The following is a 15,947-nucleotide window of genomic DNA, read 5'->3' on the forward strand; positions in this document are numbered from 1 at the left end:
TTCTAGTCATCTGTCTTTGTAGTCTCTGTTTCCACATTTCACCACAAAAGAATGTACACACACACACACAGGCATGCATACACACAACCCCGACTAAGCCACCCTCTCCTTTCAATATCCACTTGCTGCAGCTCCCCAAACGGACAGCGCCAAGGGTCGGTCATTAGTCAAAGCTAGAGGATGAGTTGGTAGGGGTATATGGTATCCGTTCTGCGCTAGAGCAGGATGCCCTTCTGTTTTAATACAGAACTGATGCTGGTATAGACAGAGAATGCTTCCCCTTTCTGAATATGTATCCATATTTCAACTCAACTATCACAGAGCCCAGAGCTGAGGGGCGCTACTGCAAGCAGACAGTCAGTCACAGTATGAAGTTTGGCACCGCTGTTGCTTCTGTAACAAAGAACTGTGGAATAACCACTGAGTGATTGTCGAAATGACTTGGTATAGTCAAACAGTTGAGTAAAGATGGTGCAGTGTCAATATTTGGAGAGGAGGAGCGCACAGTTATGACACCACTAGAAAATGAATACTGAGATTTGCTCTAAGTAAATAACTGAGGGTTCTAGACAGACTGAGAGCAACCCAGATAAGCTCCAGGGAGGTTAAGGTTCACAGTTCTTTAGGTTACTGTATCTGTCATTGGGCCTCATATCAGTATGTCCAAACATGTCTGTTTGTTTGTGTGTTTTGGGTGCATGCTGTTATGTCTTTCACTTTTTGTACGTCATACTCTACGTACTCTAACTTATATGCAAGTTTTAGCCAGTGGGCAACTCTGGGGTCTGGAAAGTGAAGCCAATGTGGAAGTGCCTTAAACTTGCATTCTGTCTAATAGCCAGCAGGGGGCGACTCCTCTGGTTGCAATAAGAAGTCCAGTTGTATGGAAGTCTATGAGAAAATGAGCCTACTTCTCACTTTATTTATTACCTCAGTAAACATTGTAAACATGAGTTTATGGTCTCAATCGCTAGTTTCAAGTCTTCTTCAATACAGCATGATGTTCATTTAGTAAATTAGTAAATGATGGTCCCATTTAGGCTACATCTACACTAATACGTTTTTGTTTTAAAACGAAAACAATCTCCATCCAGATGAGCGTTTTAGGGCCGTTTCAGAATTAATCTCCGTCCATACTATCATGCCTGAAAACGCATATGACATGACCATTCACGTACACTGTGCATGCGAGTGCCGATGTAAACAGGACTGGACGCAGAATTGATGTGAAGTGCTTGAATCATAGCTTGCCTCCTGCGAATATAGGCAGTAGTAGCATTCCTGTCCAGCGTTGTCCGGTCTGGGAGTTGTGCGTGTTTTCGTCATAACAACTTTAACCTTGTCACAGTGTGTTTTCAGTTAATAAAAGTTAATATTAACATTTTGGGCGCCTAAAAATGTCTTATTCAGCATTCGGTTGTACTTGCTCCACCCTCCCATGTCACATCTGGTTACAAAAAGCCAAGATGGCGACGGCCAAAAACCAAGATGACGACGGCCAAATAGCCGAACTCGAGGCTTCAAAACTGCAGTCCACAAACCAATGGGTGATGTCCACCTCTTATAAACAGTCTATGGTTTTACCCCACAGGAACAATTGCTAAAACTACAGTGGAATGAGAAAGAAAGGAATGCAATAAAAGTACAAAAAGACGCAAGATGTAATTATGAATTAATGTTAAATCATTAAGTGAAAGCAAGTCTAAATTGATGTGCATCCAAAAGAGATATAAAAGAAGATAAAGTTTGCATTGCACAGTCAAAATTATGGTCTCTGCTTTTTAGCCTTAACCTCAGAACCACTAACAAGGACCCACCGGAGGATCTTAGACTGCCCTCAGGCTCAGTCGGGGTTATGAGATCTGTAATATAGTTAGCAATTAATCCCATACACACTGTAAAATGATCATTAAAATATTAGAATCTTCAATAAAGCAACGGGGTAGCCAAAGCAGAACTGCTTGATTCAGGGTTATGCACTCTTAGATCTTAGGTATCATGCTATTCCATTTAGATCAAGATGACATTTTTTAAATGGATAATCAGCATAACATTGCAGGGCCTGGTGAAAAGGTTAATTGTGTTTGTTTATATACTCCTCTGACAGTGCCATTAGCAGTGCCTGTGCTTTTTTCTAGAATGCTTATACTGCATAAAGCTGTTAGATGTTGACCTTTTCATTGTCAGTGTGGAACCCTTCTCATAGTACCACTTGACTGTGTGACACCGTGTATCGGTGGGATGTTATAGACTGGGTCAGTGTTACTGTAGCTCACTACTAACAATGTGTAAAAGAGGGTTCGCTTTTAACCTGAATGTCCTCATTCCTTTCTTGAATATCACTTACAAGTTTCTAAAATGTAAGATTTGTAAACCAACTTCTGTGTGTGATATAAGCTGAGGCCCCAGAGCACTCATGTGAAGTTAAAAGGTAAGCCTGCACACTAAAATGTAATGTAATTCATGGTTCTTAATGTATGTAAAAGTTATTTATGGTCATGTTAGCTGTGGAGTTATTCAAAATCTGTATTTGTCAGTGGCTTTCACACCAGGGAATGCATTATGCAGTTGTGTACATACTAAAATAGAGCAACCGAAAGATGATTAAGACCCATCACAGATTTATCTACTGTTGTGCATCACATGAACATCCTTAATCTTGCGATAATAATGTGTTAAAAGCAAATTTGTTTTCACGACAGTAATTTCTTTGACGCATTAAGGCAATCAATCTATCAGAGGTTGTTGCGGGCTCAGTTTTAATGATAGGCATCATATGAAACTAGAAAACCTAAGGAATCCATTGGTAACAACCATGTCATACTAGCTAGGAGGCTAAATAATGCTCCAAACTTGCACTAAATTTTGGCGAGAAAAAACTGGCATTGCCATTTTCAAAGGCGGCCTTTGACCTCTGACCTCCAGAAATGGGAATGAAAATGGGTTCTATGGGTACCCACGAGTCTCCCCTTTACAGACATGCCCACTTTATGATAATCACATGCAGTTTGGGTCAAGTCATAGTCAAGTCAGCACACTGACACACTGACAGCTGTTGTTGCCTGTTAGGCTTGAGTTTGTCATGTTATGATTTGAGCATATTTTTTTATGCTAAATGCAGTACCTGTGAGGGTTTATGGATAATATTTGTCATTGTTTTGTGTTGTTAATTGATTTCCAATAATAAATATATACATACATTTGCATAAAGCAAACATATTTGTCCACTCCCATGTTGATAAGAGTATTAAATACTTGACAAACCTCCCTTTAAGGAAAATTTAAACAGATAAAAAATTTGCAATTAATTTGCAATATTAATCAATATTAACTATGGACAATCATGTAATTAATCGTGATTAAATATTTCAATAGATTGACAGCCCACATTCAAACCAAATCCAAGTAAGTCCAGTTGAGATCTGAAATGCTAGCAGGAAAAGCTGTGGACTTGTAATTGTAATTATGCCATCTTTGTGATAAAGATGTCTTATTGTTATTGGAATAAAGAATGCACCTATCCAACATATTCTTTGGTAAACTGCTAATGATAGTGTGCAAGCCTAAGGGGCTCAAATCTCTGCATGCAGAACACTTAAAAAGCTCAATCGTGTGTAATTAATGTTTAAAAGAAAACAATAAAAGCAGATTTCTTCTTTAAAGGCTGTGTCGGTACAGGTCCTGGACTTTTATGTATCACAAATGCATCTGGGCAGTCCGAGATTCTGTAACATCTGATAAATGCAGACTAAATAGTTGCCCTTGAATAAACTCCCTGATGTGCTAACAGTATTTGATGAATGCATCCAGAAGTCACAGCATTTATTGTAATCCACTATGTGAAAAATACGTTTCTTTCTCTGTATGCTTCAGCGGTATTCTACCTAATGGCTGCTGGCTGTGATAAAGTAAACATCACACAATGAGATTTTTGGCTGACTTTCAAAAAATTTACATACTGTACTGTAGCTGCTGCAGCATAAAGAGAAAGCACATCAAAAGTTTCTATACAAGGACGTATTAAAGCAACACACCTCTCAATGACCTTGAAGTTACTTGTATAAAAACACATTGCAGGTTATCTTTTGTCCCACTTTAAGAATGATCTGTTCATCCAGATCGTTTTGATGTTATATATATATATATATACGTATATCTCATTAATGTGATCTACTTCTCTCCAGCAAAAAAACTTTGGGCAATAAGCAAACTTTCTTGGGGGGAGGCTATTATGTTTTTTAGGTGAACTGTCCCTTTTTTTATTCCTCTTTCAAATCATTCAGTAACACAAAGAAAAAGAAAAGAATAATTGAGATTAAAGATGGAAGACAAATTGAATATTCTTTTTTTAATATTCTCTGTACTTTTACCCACAATTGCTGCAGCCAGTGATCTGTGTCATACTTTCTGACCTGTAGGTGTCATTTAATGGGCCAGCTGATCCAGTTAGTCTTTTGAGGAAACAACAGCCCTGAGCTGTTGGATGATGAAAGCTTGTTGTCTGGGATCAGCACCGGTCCCTGGAAGCCAGCTCTGACAACTTTGACATGAAGCCTCCCAGAGACGCACTGGAGCAGATACTGTAGTCTGTCTTTTCAACATCAGTCTTGCAATGCTGCCAAACGAGTAACATTAATCACCACTAACGGCTTGTGACACCGATCAAGGGGAAAAAACGCGCTAGATTAATAAAAAGTGTAATTAGAGATTTTGTAAAAAAAAATAGAAATTCTAGGTTATAGTAAAAAAAAAAAATGATGATAAGCAGAAAATTAAAAAAAATAAAGATAAGCATGAACACTGTGTACAAGATAATACAATCTGTGTTCTCACTTGTAATTGGATCAGTGGTGATTCTCATCTGTGAATCAATAACCTCAAATTCATGCATGGAAGACGTGCAAGTTGATACTTGCGCCTCGCGCAGTCCAAAGCGCTCGCATGAATTTATTCATACGTTCTGTGCTGACAGCAGGTTGTAAATAATCATTTGGCTCATACAAGTGGTGGAGGCATATTGTCTGAGGGATAGATTGCTGTCTGAGATTTCCTCAGCTGTCTTCCCATTTTAATTCCCAGACAAATGAGACGTATGCAGGTTTTGACAGATTGTCTGTCATTGAGTGTGTGATAGCTTTTAGTGCGTGTGTGTATGTGTGTTTGTCTGGGTGTGTTCTGTTCCTGGATATTTTGGGACAGTGTTGTCATTTCACGATGGAATATTCCCTCAAAAACTAATGTGCAGCGTTTGAAAAATGTCAACCAACAAAGCAGCCGCTTGCTCCCGGAACAATCACCTTGAACAAGACATTTTAACATTTTAACGTGGCATGGGTAATCAATTATTTATCCTTCATGGCAGTGCTTCTCAACCAGGGGTCCTTGAGGGAGTTCCAGGGGGTCCTCAGAAAAATGGGGAATAGTTCATTTTCACTATTTAATTCAATATAGAAGTGAAAATTCTGATGAAATATGTTCGTCAACAACCTTTTTTTCCACGATTGAGACAAGATGATGATGAGATGGCACCTACGTCATTAAACACTAATGGTGACGATATCAAACATGCAATATCGTTGACGAAAAAAGACAAGACTGAAATGTAGTTTAAAAACGTAAAAACATATCTAAAATCTCTCTTTAATTTTGTCACCTTCCACCTTCTCTTCCCCTCTCCCTGTCACAAACACACACAAAACACGCTGCAGCATTCAGTCTGTCTCTGCCCTCCTTTTCTCACACCTCAATCCTGACAATTGTGCAACTATAATGCATAAATTTGGTGGTTTGCAGGTCGGGTCGGGTACGGGTGGTTGAGTAACGCATATTTTTACATGTTAGGTGGACAGATTGGCTCTCATAATGGACCGGTGGGAGCAACTGAACCGCGCATCATTAATGAGCTCAGTCAGGAGGACTAACTAAATGCAAAGCTGCATTCTTAATCATTCAATCTGTGTTTTTGATCAGATAATGATAAGTTAAAATTTGATGTGAAATAAGTTTGACTAAAATGACAGAAATGTTCAATATAATCTAATGACTAAACAGGAAGATTAAAAGAGCTGACAAAATTAAGAGAGAAAACATTTTGACTAAAATCAAATGACTTTTTGATGACTAAAACTGGACTAAAACGTTTTGAGTTGTCGTTGACTAAAACTTTGAAGGATAAAAATGACAATTGTGACTAAAACTAATAAGCATTTTTATTTTAAGACTAAGACTAAATCTAAAATAGCTGCCAAAATTAACACTGCATGAGAGTGACTATTGATCATAGGTTTCACTTCCTCCATAGTTGTCTCCTCAACTGTTGTCGACAGCTATAGAATTTGGTCTTAATCATATCTCACAACCAAAATCTTTTCAGATGGAGGTCTCTGAAGCAAAATCATATCAAATGGGGGTCTGTGACAGAATTTGTATCAATTTATGGGTCCTTGACACGAAAAAGGTTGAGTACCACTGCTTTATGGGTTGTTTTCAGGCGCTGTTTGAACTTTAAGGTTGGGGGTTTACAAAAAAAAATCTAGAGGGAATGTAATGTGTACAACACAGAGAGGTCTAATGTTATGGGATGCATGTAGCCTGCATATTACAACCCCCTAACAGAAAGCAAGAATCAGCGACAAAATCGGTTTGATTTCATGTACTATTTATCTGATTTGATATTGTATTTATAAGATTTTATTTTGTTTAGTTCTGGGTGTTAATTATTTTTATCATGCTTTTATTGGAAAGCACACAAATCTTGTTTTGAAAGGTGCTATATAAATACAATTACTATTATTATGTTTTCTGTTGGAATGAACTAACTGGCCGCGAGCGACGAAGCACTGCACAGCGTGCTGTTTAGAGCTGAACCTTTGTCGGATGCTGTTTTTGTTTATTCCTGTTGCTTGCTTTGAAAGCGCCGCAACAGACGAGGAACGGCTGATTCTTGAAGTTGAAATGAGTCATCTATATGATAGCTCCTCATTTCACTACAAACACCTAAATAAAGAGGCAGCAGGCTGGAGGGAGATTGCCAGGTGATCACCTGAAAGTTTACTTAGGCTACTTACTTGCTATTGTTGGCTGTATTGAATGTCATTTTCAGTAAATATCTCAGCATAAAACTTGTTTTCTGTTTAAAAAAACGAAACGTCGGCAGATAGTACTCACCCGTCTTTTAAGTGGTTACGTTTCTAGTCTGATCTTGACCGCACTGCTGATAAGTACGTGGTTTGTTCACATGGCGTAACAGAAAATGCATATGTAACGGCGTGTGGACAGAGAGTGTCCGATGTTAGTTGGCTATAAGTAAATAAAAAGACCACAAATCTATCTTCTTATCTTGTTAGTTTCAGATTCTGTCAATAAGAAGACACAACAAGGTCGATATTATTCACATAGATGCATTTCTAGGGAGCTCAGTGAGCCGCCTGAACCGATGCAAACTGAGCCTGTGGTTGTCTTTCTGACCCAGCACAAAATAAACACTTTATGCAAATGCTTACTTACTGTAAATGCAAAAGCATTGTGCACAGCACATTACTGCGAATGTACATTAAGATTGTGTGAGTCAACGTTCCTGCTACAGTAGTGCTTCCATGTATTGACTTTTGTCATTACCTCACATGAGTGATGTTAAATGGAAGCAAATGGTGCAGTGAAATGTATAAGAATGATGGCCCGCCTCGGATCATGAATAACTCAGAGACCTTCGCTGTCACTGAATCTATCTAAAGGGCTTTTTCCACATACTGTGGAATTAGGGATGAGTGTCGTTAGGAATTTAAGGATACTACTACTCTTTTCAATACTCCTTATTGGTTTGGTTCTTTATCTAAATGTTTCTAGAGCATATATAGTATATATACAGTATATACAGTATACAGTATATATAATATCTTACTGGAAACAAATCTAGAATGTTAATAAAATGAAGTTAAGAAAAAATAAGGAACACAGACATCAGTCAGTATTAGTCATTCCTCCTGTTCTCTGTTTGCCTCCCTCTGCTTAGTTAGTTTACAAGAATTTTAAGATACGTGGCAAACTAAGCTGAATAGTTAGACTACATATAGCGTGCCGTGCTTGTGTAAACGTAGCAGCGGTGGATGAGAGACTGCGAACAGAGCCGATTGAAATATTGTTTTTCTGCATGTTTACATCATGTTTATGCTTGTTGAACAGGTGTATTGCTAAAGTATAGTAGTTGGCGTAGTTATCTTCACTTCACCTGGTTCACTTCACTGTCTCCACAGAGGAGATGCATGCTGCAGCCTGTTTAATACCAGGGTTTCGGTACCCATCCCTATGTGGAATACATGCAGGATATGTAAATGACTCCCACACTCTGCATTTGTGCACCCAAATGTGTTCGTGCATGTTTTAGTCCAGCTCTCCCAAATTGATTTCAGTAGGTTTAGACCCCGGCTCCCGTTCCAGCCCTCCTCCCTCACCAATTATCTGCCACCATGTTGGCCGCTGCTCTCTGACATGTGGGCTGCAGATGGCCATCCTCTGTAACACTGCCAGGACAGGGGCAACTGGTCCCTGTGCAAAACAATCGTCATGATTTGCCACATGACACTTTCATTCTAATGAGTCTCATTCACTAGAATGGCCACGTCCTCCGAGGGCACGCATACACAACAGGCCTTTTTTTCCCGTGCTTCGGCACAGAGGACATTAAACTCTTAGCAGGCGGTCGTGTCACGAATCGATGTGAGAGAAAGAACGAAGGCCAGTATATGTATTACACATCTGTTGTTTGTCATTGAAGTTTTGCATTGTAGAGAAAAGCTCCACCTACAGTGGATCATCCCGTAAAAGCACATTGACCACATGGGACATCTACCTGTCATGTAAAGTGAATCTTTCTACTGCTCTCTCTCTCTCACTCCATCACTATTATAGAGTTGGAACTGTAATGTAATTGCCAACCATATGGGCAGATGGGCCCTTTACTGCATGTCTATCATGTCACACTGCTCATTCAGCTATCTTTCAATTTAGGAAAACCTCTGGGGCTTAAGTGATCATGATCAGCAGATTGTCATCATAGCCACAATATACTCTATGTGTTTTTTTTTAATGCTTAAAGTAATAAAGGGGAGAAAGGGAGAGCAGTTACTGTCATCTGGCCGTCCACTTCAATCCCGGGCTCAGTCATTTCCAGTCTGTGTTGCCTGAGTATAGATGTAATTTAGCCTTAACACCAGACAGAAATTGGTTATGACATTGAATTTGGAAGAAAAATTATATTAACACAGTCACTTGACTGACCTTCACAGGGAGGATGTAAAAGTGCCATGTAATCGCTCAATGAAATACATTATTTAATAAAAAAGCTTTTGCATTCAATATCAGTTTCATTTATTTTGGTCTAGCAAAGAAGTAACTGTTACAGAGCTCATTGTAACATACTTAATTCCACCTTTAACTGGTGCCAGTATCATAAATAATCTTAAGTGTTACATATATATCACTGACTAAAGTGCCAGAATTGTGACAGACAGATTCTGTACCCTAACCCCTGTGATCACCATAATAACACTGGGATAATGTGCTGTATAATATGATGGATTCACTGGCTTGGTGGTTTATTTGGAGGTTCATCAGTCAAATCAGTTTCCAGTAGATTACTTCCTCTCAGCGGGAGCAAGGTCTTATTAAGGCTGACAAACTGATTAGGAGCTCTCCTGCCTCCCTTACACCTTCAGTGTAATTACTTCTGCCACCGAGGTTATGTTCGCCGTCCCGTTTGTTTGTCATTTCACTAGTTAGCAGGGTATCTCAAGAATGTTGAAAGAGATTTCAGTGGAATACAAATGATTAGTTTACAGGGGATCTTTAGGGGGAGATAGCAGGTCAACAGTAGATGTCACATAGAAGTGGTGTACATCATCTGAAAGCTGGGAACAGATTAATTTGAGATGCAGCTCAGTGTGTCAAATGGTTCTAGTCATAAATCAGAAATAAACATGAATGAATAAATGAATTGATTAATTAATATAAATTGTTAAAGTGTATAAGGGCTTAGAACATTATGATAGAAGTATATGATGTCCATTCCCATGCTTTATTATGTCTCACAATTTTTGAGTTGACACGATTTGTTACACAGATTTGGTGCTAGATTTAACAATTTTTTGCCACTCAAGAATTGATAAAAATGATCAAAAATCCCTCCAAAATACCACATTGAGACACCGAGACCTTGAGGAACACCATAGAAAAAGATATGATGTGATTTGGTATCACAGACGTTCGACATTTTGTTTGACAGATTTCTGCAAGAATTGCATTTTTTGGCGATTGCATGGCGAGCACTTCTGTTTGGAAACTGCTCAGAAACCACCTGATTGTCAATATAGCTATGACAGCCATCCATCCTCTGAATGCCCTAGGTCTCTAGTTTGTGGCTGTAAAATTTCATGAGGCTGTGATTATCCTAGAGGTCACCACAGGTCATTTTATATAGTTGCGTTACATTTTTTAAAAATGGTCTCACTAGAGTGAAATGGCTTCTATGGGGACTAACATCATCACACATGAATACAATTGGGCTCATTGGATCCACAAAAATCTCAGCTTTCCAGTCATACCCAATTTATGCAATTCCAAAACTGTTTAGGGACCCCAGTATGCAGAAATATTGAAATACATCATTTCAGAATAGGCGAAAATAACTTATTTATACTGCATTCAAAAAAACTGCATGTGATTATCATAAAGTGGGCATGTCTTTAAAGAGGAGACTTGTGGGTACCCTTAGAACCCATTTTCATTCACATATCTTGAGGTCAGAGGTCAAGGGACCCCTTTGAAAAGGGGGTAAATAATGCAGGAATCGTTTGATTTGTCAATTTTCTGCTTTTTTTCTTAAATCGCATTTTCTCTGCACATTTTCTATTATTACAACAACAAATCTAGAGGGCTGTGCAGCCTCTGCACTTACTCACAGCTTTCTAGTATTGAGATGGTTTTGGAAGAGCTCGCCGGCCTGGCACTGACTCCTGAACATAATGTAAGAATATCACCAATCAGCAAAGCAACAATATTGTACATCCAACATTTCATGTATTTCACATTGCACGGCTGTTTCCAGTTTGTTTGAGTGAATATCAGGGAGCCTTTCCATGTATGACACCAGCAATTACTGTTGTTGTTGTTGTTTTTTCACGAGACAGTTGATGTTTATGATGCAAATAATACATGCTGCAAGAAGATAACAACAGGCAAAGGAAAAGAACAGATGGCACATCTCAAAAGTTGTTCTCATGAAAAATGCAATACAATGCAAACCAACCCTTTTCTAAAAACAACTATTGGGGGGAAAGTGGAGCATCACTGTATTGCTGCAATACTGTAAAAAAAAATACTGCAGTTATCTAGCACAGAATTTTAAAGATTCATCTTCAGCAAAGCACTGATAACGAACCAGAGAGCTGCCAGGGATGAGGTGTGTGTGAATGTGTGTGTGTAGAGCGTGAGTCTCCCTCCCACATGCTGTAGGCGTGACTGTCACAGGTGAGGAGTGTAACAAGCAGCCTCCGTCTAGACGATTCAAACACACATACATGCCCCGTGATTTGAGCTGGCATGACAGCCAATCCTGTCAGCCGCTCACAGCGTCACGCTTCTTATCTGTGTTAACAACAGCTGCTCAACCTCGTCGCAAAGACGAGGAGGTGTACCGTGTATAATCTGCTGAGTTAAAGCAATTACTGTAGCACTAGTTAATGAGAAAATAGAATAGAAATGCTGCATACGGTTACAAAGATCGATTGTAAAGCGTGGGCATTGTTTTCTGACTACGGTGCTAAATAACTCTATCGTCATTAGGGATGCAAAATTGTGCAAAACAATACAGTTATAAATGATATAGACTATACAGATGACTTGGCAAAAAGTGACAATACACAGCATTTTCTACAAAGGCTTGTACAAGTGTAATGAGTTACTGATTTTAATCAATGAGATGTCCAAAGTATAGCTGTACTGATTCAGAATTGTTGGGGGCAAAGGTCGAGAGCAACCGCATCAATGCTGGCTTTCCTCTGACGCAAAATCCCAATTCAAGAAATGTATTTTTTTAAATGCTGTTTGTGTGTTTTCCTCCATGTTTGTTTCTCTCCGTGAAAGTTCATAAGCTCGTCTCAGCCAGGGTTGTCAGGTCAGTGAAGCCTCATGCCATGTTTTCTTCCTTCCCTGCCTGCCTGTCAATCAAACAAACGAAACCTCCCCGTGCTCTGCTATCCAGCCTGCATGCTGTTTAGTAAGGAATGTTGTGCGATGGAAGAGCAAATAAATGACATTTACACCATTGTACCCCCGCATGAAAAAGCGTGGCAACGTGTACAACCTGCTAAGCATGTCTTCCTGACAGCACGTATCTGAGTATTAATCTTGCAAACCATTCTCAGGTCATAGACTCGCTGCAGGAGAAAGAATTTCTGCTTTTTCTCTTCTCCTGCAGCGAGTGATCGTGCCAGCGCTTATTCAAAAAGGTCTGATTTGCATGATTTAGAGCTTGCTTTAAGAACTCGTCACCTTTCAGCGATATTCGCCGTGTTGAATGAAAATCATGGCACCTGCGTGATTTGCATTAGGATTGACAAATTTGGCCAAAAATAAATAAATAAATATATATTTATATATATATATAAATATTTGTTCTAAAAAACACATAGGTTCAAACTATTCCAATACCTATTTTTTGTGCATTACATCCATGACACCATGTCATAACTGGGCTGGCGCAGTGCTGCATCGCATTTTGACCTGAACTTTTGTTGGACGCCCTGTTTCTATTTATTCCTGTCGCTCACTTTGAAAGCCTGCAATGGACGAGGAATGGCTGAAATGAGGAGATATCTCTACCATACCTCCTGGAAGGAAATCAACAGGAGATTGACTGAAAGTTTACCATGCTGTTGGCTGTAATCTATGTCATTTCCAGTAAATATGACAAAATTAAACGTGTGTTTTCTGTTTAAAAAAGTGCAAACGTCGAAAGATAGCAAGTACTTCTCACCCATCTTTTAAGCGGTCACGTCTCCAGTCTGATCTCGAGCGCACAGCCGATAGGTACGTGGTTTGTTTACATGACGTCACGTAACGTTCATTGCGGTTGTTGTTGAATCATTCCTTTTTCAGCTTGACCTAACATTACATTTAATTCAGTGCACTGCTTTTTATTTCCACGATCGAATATTAATTTTCAAATTCAAATATCTTTTTCTTTTAAGATTTAAGATTCAAATTCGTTGCCAGCCCTAATTTGTATAGATCTGGGCAGCTGAGCAAATCGTCACACCTGCACTTTATCCTTCTTGACCACATGTTTTGTGATGCAAACTATTTTCAGTGGCTCTTGCTTGAAATTTAGTAACAATGCCCATCCATCATCATAGACCACATAGTGTTATTACAATTTGTATTCAAGTTTTTAGAGTACGCTTTAAAATTAAGTAAGTACATTTCCATTTTCTTCAATGTTTTTCTTCAAATAATAGAACACAGTAGTCGTCTAATCCTCTCCACTCTGTTCACCTCAAATGACTTAAGTGTGAGTCTCAGTGCTGTTTTTAAGGAGCAGGAGATAGAAGTGAAGCTGTGTGTCAACTTCATTATTGCCAAGACGTATCACCAATGCTTGCTCATGTATGCTCGGGCGACCGACAGTGTTTTTTTGGGCGTCCTATTTTTTATGTTTTTAGTGAGTTTGTGTGTGTTTTATATGCTTGATTGCCTACGATCATCATGAACAAGTGCTTTTAGACATTCTACTATTGTTCTGCAGTGATGGAGCTTTTAATTATCACTGCCTTGTAGACTTTGATCAATTTAACTGTCCTCTGCAACAGGGTTACACTTCATTCTGCGAGGACACGGTATACTAGAAACTTCCTGCTGCAATGGAATACACAGAATCAACTAATCGGCTAACTCTGGATCTTTGACTTTAACTTTGACTTTAAGGGACTACAACAAAACTCTGATCTGTGATCATTGGAGTGGAGTTAAGAAGAGGAAGCGGGTGAACATGAGGAGGTGTCAGACTGAGACGAACTAAACAGCAGCTCACCCGTATTCTCCTGCCCTCCCTGGTTATGGGAAATGTCCAGTTCTTTGCGAGATAACCTTGAAGAGCTACAAGGAAGTGTTGGCTTTCTTCGGGACTTCAGAGACAGTAGCATCATGGCATTCACAGAGTTTTGTCTCACCGAGCAAGACATAGATAGCGATCAGTCTATAGACGGATCTGGTACTCCATTTACGCCTTGATCGGAAAGCTGAGGTGAAAGAAAAATCTCGAAGAAGAGACGTGTGCCTCTATGTCAATAAGCGCTACTGCAGCTCTATGACTGTCAGAAAGAGACTTTGCTGGCCTGACATTGAACTTCTATCAGCGTTGCATTCTGTTTACCCTGTGAATTCCCACAAATATTCATAACAACTGTGTATATTCATCCAAAGGCCAATCCTGACACTGCTACAAGCACTATATTTGATGTAGTACCAAAACTGCATTCCATTTCATCTGAGGCTCCAAATCTCATACTTTGAGGTTATAATCATGTGTCCCTGAAAGAGTCCTTGACAAACTTCTACCAATATGTAAGTTGTACAACCAGGCGGAATAAGACGTTAGATCTCTGTTATGGTACAGTTAAGGGAGCATATAAATCAATCCCCCGGTTCCCCTTAGGTTCTACTAACCACAACTGTGTGCTTCTTCTCCCCACATACAAAACTGGCCTAAGGAGAGAAAAGCCCAGACCAAAGAGGTTGAAATCTGGTCTGGGGAATCCACTGCTCGTCTTCAGGGTTGCTTTGACTGCACCGACTGGGGGATGTTCGAAGACTCTTTCAAGGACACTGATGAACTCATTGATGTAATATATTACCTTTTGTGAGAATATGATTATCACTACTAAAAAGACCAAGGTTTGCTCCAATAACAAACCTCGGATGTCTAAAGCCAAGTTCACACTACACGACTTTCAAAGTCGTCAGATCGCAGTAATGTTTGTTCACACTACACAACTTGGTTGTCTTGTAATCGGGAGTCTTTAATCGTCTTTAGTTGTTGTGGTTTTCACACTACATGAGTGGCCAGCGACAGGGCGTCACACACACACAAGATCTTTCACCAGGAGGAATCCCCGATGAGGTCTCCAAACTATGTTTTGTCACGAAAACACACGCGATATACACGGTAAATGACGTGATACCACACGCGAGACACATTGCTGATGTTGTTGTCGGCACATGTTCACAAAATAGACTGTTTCCACCGGTTTTCACGCTCTTTTTTTTACTGTTTATTCCTCTAGGTGCAACAATAACTTTGTTTCTTGTTGCAAATGCAATGCATACAGTAAGCTCCTATTATTACAGGCGACCCCTCCTCCACCAGGTATCCCCTCAACCCGTGTCTTGCGCTCTCATTGGCTGGAGCTGGTGGCCGGAGTCCTCGACAGGTTGTGCCTGTGCGGCATCGGCGAGCGTCGCCGAGCCTCTCTGACGCTCTTTGAGCAGTTCACACATTGCGCTCGAGCGCCTATGGGCGAGTGACAAGCCAACGCCGATTTGCCTCTGATCTGGGGCGTTTGTCGGGGAACTCCAAACACTGCCGGGGAGCGGGAAATCAGGGCTAAAGTCATGTTGTGTGAACTGGGCATAAGGCAGTTAAGTATAGTCTGCAAATAAAGAAACTGTCCTTCAGAATTGGAGGGGCTTCTGAAATAGATGCAGCCAAAAGGGAAGTGAAAGTGGAAATCCTAAGCGCTAAACAAACATATAAAACTAAAGTAGAGAGCAAACTGGCTGAGAGGAAGCTTGCCTCAGCTTGGTCTGCCATGAAAATAATTGCAGGCATACAGCAGAGTAAGAACAGAACCAACATTAGTATGGATGGCTTCAGGTCAGATGGCAAATATATTTTG

This window comes from Sebastes fasciatus, chromosome 9 (genome assembly GCF_043250625.1).
Source record: "Sebastes fasciatus isolate fSebFas1 chromosome 9, fSebFas1.pri, whole genome shotgun sequence".
NCBI classification, from domain to species: Eukaryota; Metazoa; Chordata; class Actinopteri; order Perciformes; family Sebastidae; genus Sebastes; species Sebastes fasciatus.